The sequence below is a fragment of the Phyllobates terribilis genome, unplaced genomic scaffold, assembly GCF_046119375.1.
Source record: "Phyllobates terribilis strain yellow unplaced genomic scaffold, ASM4611937v1 Scaffold_1__5_contigs__length_1240528914, whole genome shotgun sequence".
NCBI classification, from domain to species: domain Eukaryota; kingdom Metazoa; phylum Chordata; class Amphibia; order Anura; family Dendrobatidae; genus Phyllobates; species Phyllobates terribilis.
This window is the reverse complement of record NW_027362761.1, coordinates 393,580,754-393,593,620: the sequence shown is the minus strand read 5'-3', so window position 1 is coordinate 393,593,620 and position 12,867 is coordinate 393,580,754.

Here is a 12,867-nt window from a genome sequence, read left to right as displayed (position 1 = left end):
TTTTGGCCTAATACCACAGTTTGGCCACTCAGCTCTGCTCGGTTACCATCCATTGTTTTTTTGTGCAAACAACTCCAGAGTTGTGAATTAGTTAACCACCAAAATGAGTGGAAAAAGGCCTGCTGCTGGTGGAAAGGGGAATAGGCGTGTTGGGAAGGGGAAAAAAGGTTGTGTCCGTGGGGTAGGTGTTAAAGCAACAGTAACATCTGCAGAAGAAAGACCATCTTCCAGCCAAACTAAAATGTCTACTTCTTTTAGCGGACAATGTGATAAGATCCCTTTCTTACCGCCACGCCAATCGCTACAAATTCCAGATGAGGCACAAAAACAGCAGGTGCTTCAACGGATATCAAGTGCTCCTTTAAGTGGGCTCTCCTCCACATCAACTTCAACATCACAAATACTCCAGTCCTCAAAGGTGTCACCCAAATCGCACTTGCTTCCTCACAGCTCCCAAATCTCCAGCTGCCCGTCTGAGTATGAGGTAGAACAGATGGTTGAGTCTGCAGAGCTGTTTACTCATACTATAGCCTGGGAATCAGAGGTCGACTCCAGCGCTTCTGTGAATCCAGACGAGGAAATGATCTGCACTGATGCCCAGAATCTTTATGAGTCGGATCCAGGACCAGACGCAGAAGGTTCTGACCATAATGTAGACCCTCATTCCCAAACTGTAACTCCTGTTGGTGGAGACAATGAGGAAGACGATGATAAGACTCAAATACCTGATTGGAGCGACAACTTTAGTTTTTTGTCAGGGCAGGAACAGGTTGGCTCTGAGGACGACGGGTGTGATAACACACAGGGTAATGATGATGAGGTTGGAGATCCCACTTACTGTCAACCCACAGTCAGCCAAGAGATGAGGTCAGCAGAGGAGGTGGAGGAAGATGCTAGTGACGACGAGGTCAGGTTGCGCCTTCCTGGACAGAGACGTAGTACTGGAAGCACGTCAACAACTGCATCCTCAAACACAACTCTGCCTCTCACCACAAGTCGTGGTGGCTCTTCAGGTCGCATGGGTGCTAAGCCTTGCATAGCCTGGGCATTTTTTCAGATCGATAAAGATGACCCAACTCGTGTTATCTGTAACATTTGTCAGCAAAAGCTAAGTAGAGGCCAAAAAATACATAGTTTGAGTACTTCATGCATGAACCGGCACATGGACATGAAGCATAAGTTGCAGTGGGAAGCTCAGTGTGCTACAATGCGGCCTAGCCGGCCGGGCCAACCACCGTCTGCCATATCTTGTGCATCCGCGGCCTCTTCATCCTCTGTGACTGGGGGGACAGCAGTCACACCTGTTTTGGGGCGCAGACCTGCCACCTCTTTACCCGCAACAGCCAGCGTGATTGGCAGGTCATCATTTTCTTTGGAGGTGGTAACACCAGCTGGTGTTGAGCGCTGTCCGACATCGATAGCACCACCTTTGGATCAAGGCAACCTAACATGTCCGCCTGCATCTTCCTCACAGACCGGCAGTTTGCCGGGGACACCCTTATCAACCCCGTCTAAGCACAATAGCCAGCCCTCGGTCCCTCAGATGTCGACAAGTAAAAGACCATTTCCTCCTAGCCATGAGAAAGCTAAGAGGTTGAATTTCACCATCTGCAAGCTCTTGGCTACAGAAATGCTGCCTTTCCGCCTGGTGGACACAGAGGATTTTCGAGACCTTATGTCCGTCGCAGTGCCCCAGTACCAGATGCCCAGTCGGCACTACTTCTCAAAGAAAGGTGTGCCTGCGCTCCACCAGCATGTCGCACACAACATCACCGCTTCTTTGAGAAACTCTGTGTGTGACAGGGTGCATTTCACCACAGACACTTGGACGAGTAGGCATGGACAGGGGCGTTACATGTCGCTGACTGGGCACTGGGTAACTATGGTGACAGCAGGACAAGGGGCTGCTGTCCAAGTCTTGCCGTTCCCACGAGTTGTGCGTCAATCCTCTTTATGTCAAAGTTCCTCCACTGCTTCTGCCTCCTCAACCTCCTCTCGGTCTTCCACCTGCACCCAAAGCCTGTCTGGTCATGCCACAAGCTTTCTAACTGCGCAGAAGGGATACTGCACACCTCCTTACTATGCTGGCAGTAGGGCTCAACGTCATCAGGCGGTTTTTACTTTGAAATGTCTGGGAAATGTGAGTCACACAGCTGAGGAGTTGTGGTCAGCTCTGGAGAACCAATTTCATGAATGGTTGTCTCCACTGGACCTGAAACCAGGGAAGGCCGTGTGCGACAATGCTGCAAACCTGGGTGCGGCCCTTCGCCGGGGCAATGTCACACACGTGCCTTGTATGGCTCACGTGTTGAACCTGGTTGTCCAGCAATTTTTAGCCCACTATCCCAGACTAGATGGCCTTCTGCAGAGGGCACGGTCGCTGTGTGCTCACTTCCGCCGTTCGCATCCCGCAGCTCAGCGACTTACATCTCTACAGAAGTCGTTGGGCCTGCCACTTCACCGGCTAAAATGCGATGTGCCTACCCGGTGGAATTCAACTCTGCACATGTTGCAGCGACTGTGGCAGCACCGACAAGCCCTGGTGCAATACGTTCTGACGTATAGCCTGGGCCAACGAGATCCAGAGGTGGGGCAAATCACGCTGGAGGAGTGGTCTCAGATCAGGGACCTATGCACCCTTCTGCACAGTTTTGAAATGGCGACGAAGATGTTTAGTGCTGACGATGCCATTATCAGCATGACTATTCCGGTGATTTACATGCTGGAGCACATGTTAAACAGAATTCGGAGTCAGGTGGTGGCACAAGAGGAGGTGGAGGAAGTAGAGGAGGAGGAGTTGTATGCGGAAGGGCTAACATCTGCAAGGTCCAGACGGTCGGCAGCACCAAGGCGGCAGGCATGTGAGGGTGGGGGAGATGGTTTAACCAGGGCGCATGGTAGCAGCCAAACTAGTGAGGAAGGTGCAGGAGCCCAGGAAGAAGTGGAGGACGAACTGATGGAAGACTCATCAGATGAGGGAGACCTTGATCACATTTCTGTTGTGCGAGGTTGGGGGGAGAGGACAGAGGAAGGAAGCATGATTGTTACCTCGCCACCAACACAACAGGGACTTGGTGCTCCTGGATGCGCAACACACATGAGTGCCTTCTTGCTGCACTACCTGCAACATGACCCTCGAATTGTGAGAATTAGAAATAATCCTGACTACTGGGTTGCCACACTGTTAGATCCCCGGTACAAAAGTAAATTTGCCGAAATTATTCCTGCCATAGAAAGGGATGCACGCATGCAGGAGTATCAGCAGAGACTGTTGCAGAATCTTACATGTGCTTTTCCACAAAACACCAGTGGTGCACGTAGTGAATCTCACAGTTCCAACTTGCCAACCGTGGGACCGTCAAGTGTTCAGCACTCAAACCGTAACAGAACCACAGTATCTGCTGGTAACATCAATTTTGCGGAATCATTTCACCACTTTTTTAGCCCATCCTTTGCAAGGCCACAGGAGACAAGAAGTCTGACACATAGTCAACGCCTAGAGACGATGGTACAGGAGTATCTCCAAGTAAACATTGAAGCCATGACTGTGTCACTGGACCCTTGCTCTTTTTGGGCTTCCAATCTGGATAAATGGCCGAAGCTAGCCACTTACGCCTTGGAGATCTTGTCATGCCCTGCAGCCAGCGTTCTGTCTGAACGTGTGTTCAGCGCTGCTGGTGGTGTGCTGACAGATAAGCGCACGCGGCTCTCCACTGATAATGTAGACAGACTCACGTTCATAAAGATGAACAAATCATGGATCCGAAACGACTTTTCTACCCCTGTGTCATCCTGGGGAGAGTAAAAGCTTGATGATTGGTTAAAATCACCCTACCAACCGTTTTAAGCTTTCAAATTACTAATCATGTTTATCTGTATCTTGGCTGGAAAATAATTTGGGCTTTGTAGCAGTGTGCAGCACTGATTCTATTAGGCCATCTATAATAAGCTCCACCAGATTTAAAATTACTAATCATGTTTATCTGTATCTTGGCTGGAAAATAATTTGGGCTTTGTAGCATTGTGCAGCACTGATCCTATTAGGCCATCTATACTAAGCTCCACCAGATTTAAAATTAATAATAATTTTTAGCTGCATCTAGCCCGGAAAATAATTTTGGGGCTCCGAGATGCGCAAGACACATAAGTGCCTTCTTGCTGCACTACCTGCAACATGACCCTCATATTGTCAGAATTCGAAGTAATCATGACTACTGGGTTGCCACACTCTTAGATCCCCCAAACTTTTCGATCAACCTTTTCATTTTAATAAAGACCAAAAAAATGGTCATTTTTGAAATTATAAGCATTAGCAGGTTATTAGAAACTGAAATCAAACAGTTTTCAACTCAAAACTTTATTCTAGGTGATGTTACATTTTCACATAGGACCCCTTGTTCGAAAGGAGCTTCTGAACTCTCTCGTCCATTGAATTTGTCAGGTTTTGGATGGTTTCTGCTTCAATTGTTTTGCATGAGGACAGAATACCCTCCCAGAGCTGTTGCTTAGATGTGAACTGCCTCCCGCCATCATAGACACTCCTTTTGATGATGCTCCAGAGGTTCTGAATGGGGTAGAGGTCAGGGGAGCATGGGGGTCACACCATAAGTTTGTCCCCTTTTATGCCCATATCAGCCAGAGATGCAGATGTTTTATGTGCAGCATGAGATGGTGCATTATCATGCAAAAAAATGATCTTGCTGTGAAATACACGGTTCTTCTTCTTGAACCATGGCAGGAAGTGCTGTTTGAGAAAATCCACATACATTATGGAGTTCATCTTTAGCGCCTTCAGGGATCCTAAAGGGGCCGACAATCTCTCTCCCCATGATTCCAGCCCAAAACATTACTCCACCTCCTCCTTGTTGGCGCTGTAGCCGTGTTTGCGTGGGGTGTCCATCAACCAGCCATCCTCCACTCCATCCATCTAGACCATCGAGCGCTGCACGGCACTCATCCGTGAACAAAACAGTTTTGAAATCAGTCTTCATGTAATGTTTAGCCCACTGGAGCCGTTTCTGCTTGTGTGAAGTGGATAGAGGAGGTCGACAGGATGGCGTATGCACAGCTGCAAACCTCTGAAGGACCCTGCATCTTGTTGTTCGGGGGACGTTGGAGGCACCAGCAGCTTCAAAAACTTGTCTGCTGCTATGACAAGGCTTTTTTGCCGCTGCTCTTTTAACCTGACGTAATTGCCTGTAGGAAAGAGTCCTCAATTTGCCCTTATCAGCACGCACACGTGTGTACTGTGAATCAGCTACATACTTCTTGATTGCCAAGACACTTCATCCTGATCATCGCACAATGTTGATTGTAGTCATGCCTTGACCTAAACACTCCACAATTTGTTGCTTCTCAGCAGCCGACACATCCTTTTTCTTTCCTATTTTGGCAGAAAATGTAGGCTGCTTAATAATGTGAGACAGCCTTCTTAAGTAGTCTTGCCTTTCATTGGACACTAGAGATGAGCGTTGTTCTACTCGAACTGTTCGCCAATCTCAAATTCGAGCTGTTTTGGGCGGTGTTCGAGCCGTTCGGCGAACACGAACAATTTGAGAAAAATTCGGCTGTTCGAGGTTATGTTCGATAACTGTTCGTGCACCAAAATCATAACTGGATTTTTTCTCAGTAATGATGAAAATTAATGTTAATAAGCAGTTTGAGTGTACAGCGGGGTGGGGGGAGGGGCAGGGGATGGATCTCTGCAGGAACAATGAAGATCTCCATTTTTTTTTTCTCTTTCCCGCATTTACAGTGGGGAGGTGCAATCTGTCAGCCTATCAGCAGCGCACACACGGAGCGAAGTGCTTTTTTTCACACAAGCAAGGGCATGTGTCATTGGCAGTGTATGTCACATGTCCTTGCCCTATAAGACCAAGCCATTTTCCCCGTCGCCACCATTTTCTCACTGCTGCAGCTGCGTGTTAGACGGCACCGCTGTTGCTGTGTGCGCTATACCTTGTTAATTTAAAGCCAATTTTCGCACAAATCTACAGATAGCTTGGGAGTAGGGAATAGTTGTGATTGCAGTCCTTTTAAGGACTAGGTTACAGCATTTCCTATGACTTTTATCAGGCAGGTCTGTGCTCTTAAATAGATAGGTTGTGGGAGTAAAGACTAATTGTAATTGGAGTCCTTTTCAGGACTAGGTTACATCAGTTCCTATCAGTTTTTGCCAGGCAGGTCTATGCCAGTGCTGTGCAAGTTTTTTTCACAGCATTTGGCTGAATCTAGCAAAGCTAATCCTTTTTGGCCTATTGCAGAGTGTGTTAGTCAGTGGAGTAGCCTATCTGTGTTGCAAGATATACCACCTGTGTATAGAATACCAAGTTTTTTACTGCACCTAGTGAAGTAAAATCTTTTGGGCATAGCATCATTCTATTAGTCCATCTATACTGACCTCCATCAGGTTGCAAATTGAATATAATTTTTTTCTGCATCTAGCTCTGAAAAAATATTGGGCTTCTAGCTGTGTGTGGGACTTGTTGTATTAGTCCATCTATACTGACCTCCATCAGGTTGCAAACTGAATATATTTTTTTCTGCATCTACCTCTGAAAAAATATTGGGCTTCTAGCTGTGTGTGGGACTTGTTCTATTAATCCATCTATACAGACCTCCATCAGGTTGCAAACTGAATATATTTTTTTCTGCATCTACCTCTGAAAAAATATTGGGCTTCTAGCTGTGTGTGGGACTTGTTGTATTAGTCCATCTATACTGACCTCCATCAGGTTGCAAACTGAATATATTTTTTTCTGCATCTACCTCTGAAAAAATATTGGGCTTCTAGCTGTGTGTGGGACTTTCTCTATTAGTCCATCTATACTGACCTCCATCAGGTTGCAAACTGAATATAATTTTTTTCTGCATCTAGCTCTGAAAAAATATTTGGCCTTCTAGCAGTGTGTGGGACTTTCTCTGTTAGTCCATCTATACTGACCTCCATCAGGTTGCAAATTAAAAATAATTTTTATCTGCATCTACAGTACCTCTGAAAAAATATTTGGGCTTCTAGCTGTGTGTGGGACTTGTTCTATTAGTCCATCTATACTGACCTCCATCAGGTTGCAAATTGAATATAATTTTTATATGCATCTAGCTCTGAAAAAATATTTGGCCTTCTAGCAGTGTGTGGGACTTTCTCTATTAGTCCATCTATACTGACCTCCATCAGGTTGCAAATTGAATATAATTTTTATCTGCATCTACCTCTGAAAAAATATTTGGGCTTCTAGCTGTGTGTGGGACTTGTTCTATTACTCCATCTATACTGACCTCCATCAGGTTGCAAACTGAATATATTTTTTTCTCCATCTACCTCTGAAAAAATATTGGTCTTCTAGCTGTGTGTGGGACTTGTTGTATTAGTCCATCTATACTGACCTCCATCAGGTTGCAAATTAAAAATAATTTTTATCTGCATCTACAGTACCTCTGAAAAAATATTTGGGCTTCTAGCTGTGTGTGGGACTTGTTCTATTAGTCCATCTATACTGACCTCCATCAGGTTGCAAATTGAATATAATTTTTATCTGCATCTAGGTCTGAAAAAATATTTGGCCTTCTAGCAGTGTGTGGGACTTTCTCTATTAGTCCATCTATACTGACCTCCATCAGGTTGCAAACTGAATATATTTTTTTTCTGCATCTACAACTGAAAAAATATTGGGCTTGTAGCTGTGTGTGGGACTTGTTCTATTAATCCATCTATACAGACCTCCATCAGCTTGCAAACTGAATAAAAAATTTTTCTGCATGTACCTCTGAAAAAATATTTGGGCTTCTAGCTGTGTGTGGGACTTGTTCTATTAGTCCATCTATACTGACCTCCATCAGGTTGCAAATTGAATATAATTTTTTTCTGCATCTAACCCAGCCAATAGTTTTGGCCTAATACCACAGTTTGGCCACTCAGCTCTGCTCGGTTCCCATCCATTGTTTTTTTGTGCAAACAACTCCAGAGTTGTGAATTAGTTAACCACCAAAATGAGTGGAAAAAGGCCTGCTGCTGGTGGAAAGGGGAATAGGCGTGTTGGGAAGGGGAAAAAAGGTTGTGTCCGTGGGGTAGGTGTTAAAGCAACAGTAACATCTGCAGAAGAAAGACCATCTTCCAGCCAAACTAAAATGTCTACTTCTTTTAGCGGACAATGTGATAAGATCCCTTTCTTACGGCCACGCCAATCGCTACAAATTCCAGATGAGGCACAAAAACAGCAGGTGCTTCAACGGATATCAATTGCTCCTTTAAGTGGGCTCTCCTCCACATCAACTTCAACATCACAAATACTCCAGTCCTCAAAGGTGTCACCCCAATCGCACTTGCTTCCTCACAGCTCCCAAATCTCCAGCTGCCCGTCTGAGTATGAGGTAGAACAGATGGTTGAGTCTGCAGAGCTGTTTACTCATACTATAGCCTGGGAATCAGAGGTCGACTCCAGCGCTTCTGTGAATCCAGACGAGGAAATGATCTGCACTGATGCCCAGAATCTTTATGAGTCGGATCCAGGACCAGACGCAGAAGGTTCTGACCATAATGTAGACCCTCATTCCCAAACTGTAACTCCTGTTGGTGGAGACAATGAGGAATACGATGATAAGACTCAAATACCTGATTGGAGCGACAACTTTAGTTTTTTGTCAGGGCAGGAACAGGTTGGCTCTGAGGACGACGGGTGTGATAACGCACAGGGTGATGATGATGAGGTTGGAGATCCCACTTACTGTCAACCCACAGTCAGCCAAGAGATGAGGTCAGCAGAGGAGGTGGAGGAAGATGCTAGTGACGACGAGGTCAGGTTGCGCCTTCCTGGACAGAGACGTAGTACTGGAAGCACGTCAACAACTGCATCCTCAAACACAACTCTGCCTCTCACCACAAGTCGTGGTGGCTCTTCAGGTCGCATGGGTGCTAAGCCTTGCATAGCCTGGGCATTTTTTCAGATCGATAAAGATGACCCAACTCGTGTTATCTGTAACATTTGTCAGCAAAAGCTAAGTAGAGGCCAAAAAATACATAGTTTGAGTACTTCATGCATGAACCGGCACATGGACATGAAGCATAAGTTGCAGTGGGAAGCTCAGTGTGCTACAATGCGGCCTAGCCGGCCGGGCCAACCACCGTCTGCCATATCTTGTGCATCCGCGGCCTCTTCATCCTCTGTGACTGGGGGGACAGCAGTCACACCTGTTTTGGGGCGCAGACCTGCCACCTCTTTACCCGCAACAGCCAGCGTGATTGGCAGGTCATCATTTTCTTTGGAGGTGGTAACACCAGCTGGTGTTGAGCGCTGTCCGACATCGATAGCACCACCTTTGGATCAAGGCAACCTAACATGTCCGCCTGCATCTTCCTCACAGACCGGCAGTTTGCCGGGGACACCCTTATCAACCCCGTCTAAGCACAATAGCCAGCCCTCGGTCCCTCAGATGTGGAGAAGTAAAAGACCATTTCCTCCTAGCCATGAGAAAGCTAAGAGGTTGAATTTCACCATCTGCAAGCTCTTGGCTACAGAAATGCTGCCTTTCCGCCTGGTGGACACAGAGGATTTTCGAGACCTTATGTCCGTCGCAGTGCCCCAGTACCAGATGCCCAGTCGGCACTACTTCTCAAAGAAAGGTGTGCCTGCGCTCCACCAGCATGTCGCACACAACATCACCGCTTCTTTGAGAAACTCTGTGTGTGACAGGGTGCATTTCACCACAGACACTTGGACGAGTAGGCATGGACAGGGGCGTTACATGTCGCTGACTGGGCACTGGGTAACTATGGTGACAGCAGGACAAGGGGCTGCTGTCCAAGTCTTGCCGTCCCCACGAGTTGTGCGTCAATCCTCTTTATGTCAAAGTTCCTCCACTGCTTCTGCCTCCTCAACCTCCTCTCGGTCTTCCACCTGCACCCAAAGCCTGTCTGGTCATGCCACAAGCTTTCTAACTGCGCAGAAGGGATCCTGCACACCTCCTTACTATGCTGGCAGTAGGGCTCAACGTCATCAGGCGGTTTTTACATTGAAATGTCTGGGAAATGTGAGTCACACAGCTGAGGAGTTGTGGTCAGCTCTGGAGAACCAATTTCATGAATGGTTGTCTCCACTGGACCTGAAACCAGGGAAGGCCGTGTGCGACAATGCTGCAAACCTGGGTGCGGTCCTTCGCCGGGGCAATGTCACACACGTGCCTTGTATGGCTCACGTGTTGAACCTGGTTGTCCAGCAATTTTTAGCCCACTATCCCAGACTAGATGGCCTTCTGCAGAGGGCACGGTGGCTGTGTGCTCACTTCCGCCGTTCGCATCCCGCAGCTCAGCGACTTACATCTCTACAGAAGTCGTTCGGCCTGCCACTTCACCGGCTAAAATGCGATGTGCCTACCCGGTGGAATTCAACTCTGCACATGTTGCAGCGACTGTGGCAGCACCGACAAGCCCTGGTGCAATACGTTCTGACGTATAGCCTGGGCCAACGAGATCCAGAGGTGGGGCAAATCACGCTGGAGGAGTGGTCTCAGATCAGGGACCTATGCACCCTTCTGCACAGTTTTGAAATGGCGACGAAGATGTTTAGTGCTGACGATGCCATTATCAGCATGACTATTCCGGTGATTTACATGCTGGAGCACATGTTAAACAGAATTCGGAGTCAGGTGGTGGCACAAGAGGAGGTGGAGGAAGTAGAGGAGGAGGAGTTGTATGCGGAAGGGCTAACATCTGCAAGGTCCAGACGGTCGGCAGCACCAAGGCGGCAGGCATGTGAGGGTGGGGGAGATGGTTTTACCAGGGCGCATGGTAGCAGCCAAACTAGTGAGGAAGGTGCAGGAGCCCAGGAAGAAGTGGAGGACGAACTGATGGAAGACTCATCAGATGAGGGAGACCTTGATCACATTTCTGTTGTGCGAGGTTGGGGGGAGAGGACAGAGGAAGGAAGCATGATTGTTACCTCGCCACCAACACAACAGGGACTTGGTGCTCCTGGATGCGCAACACGCATGAGTGCCTTCTTGCTGCACTACCTGCAACATGACCCTCGAATTGTGAGAATTAGAAATAATCCTGACTACTGGGTTGCCACACTGTTAGATCCCCGGTACAAAAGTAAATTTGCAGAAATTATTCCTGCCATAGAAAGGGATGCACGCATGCAGGAGTATCAGCAGAGACTGTTGCAGAATCTTACATGTGCTTTTCCACAAAATACCAGTGGTGCACGTAGTGAATCTCACAGTTCCAACTTGCCAACCGTGGGACCGTCAAGTGTTCAGCACTCAAACCGTAACAGAACCACAGTATCTGCTGGTAACATCAATTTTGCGGAATCATTTCACCACTTTTTTAGCCCATCCTTTGCAAGGCCACAGGAGACAAGAAGTCTGACACATAGTCAACGCCTAGAGACGATGGTACAGGAGTATCTCCAAGTAAACATTGAAGCCATGACTGTGTCACTGGACCCTTGCTCTTTTTGGGCTTCCAATCTGGATAAATGGCCGGAGCTAGCCACTTACGCCTTGGAGATCTTGTCATGCCCCGCAGCCAGCGTTCTGTCTGAACGTGTGTTCAGCGCTGCTGGTGGTGTGCTGACAGATAAGCGCACGCGGCTCTCCACTGATAATGTAGACAGACTCACGTTCATAAAGATGAACAAATCATGGATCCGAAACGACTTTTCTACCCCTGTGTCATCCTGGGGAGAGTAAAAGCTTGATGATTGGTTAAAATCACCCTACCAACCGTTTTAAGCTGTAGCGCTGGCGTCCCTGCCCTCTGCTAGGCAGGGACGCTGCTCCCCTCACCGCTCTGCTGTCAGCGCGCGCTCCGTCCCGGCGTCCTCTCCCCGCTCTGCTGTCAGCGCGCGCTCCGTCCCGGCGTCCTCCTCCTGCTCTGCTCTCAGCGCGCGCTCCTTCCCGGCCCCTGTGCTTAGGGCGCGCGCGCGCTTCCCTCCTCTTAAAGGGGCCGCGCGCGCCGCCCTAAAGAGTCCCCGGCCAATGGCCGGAGGACTTCATCATATATAAGGCACCTCCTCCAAAATGGAGGTGCCCGAGCAATGTTGTTTGCACCTGTGTCTCACCTGTGCTTCAGCCCTCAGGTCCCGTTGCCAGTTACCTGCCAGTTACCTGCCAGTTTCCTGCCAGTTTCCTGCTAGTTACCTGCCTGATTCCTGCCTGAATACTTGTTACCTGCCTGCCTGCCTGAGGTCCGACGGTCTGCCTTACAACTCCGGTCAGTCTGTCTAAGGACCAACTTGTCCGCTCACCTGGGAGCGCACATCAGCTACCTGCCTGCTTGCCTGAGGTCCGACGGTCTGCCTTACAACTCCGGTCAGTCTGTCTATGGACCAGCTTGTCCGCTCACCTGGGAGCGCTTCTCCGCTACCTGCCTGCTTGCCAGCCCGGAGGCTCCGTTGTCACGTGCTGTGACCGCCAGCTATCTCAGAGACTCTTGCCCGCTCACCTGGGAGCGCATCTCCGTTACCTGCCTGCTTGCCAGCCCGGAGGTCCCGTTGTCACGTGCGGTGACCACCAGCTATTCCAGAGACTCTTGCCCGCTCACCTGGGAGCGCTTCTCCGTTACCTACCTGCCTGCCAGCCCGGAGGTTCCGCCGTCACGTGCCGTGACCACCTGCTATTTCAGAGACTCTCGCTTGCTCACCTGGGAGCACACATCTACCATCTGCCTGCTAGCCTACCCGGAGGCTCTGCCATCACAGGTCGTACCTACCCCTTACCCAGAGACTGCCCTGATCACTTGCCGTAACTCCCTGTCCGTTCACCCAGAGACTGCCACCCGCTCCCTTACAAGGGCCGCCCCCTTGTATAGTAGCTCAGAGGTTCCGCCTCCCGGACCCGTTACAGTTTGCTCGGGCCATGGAACTC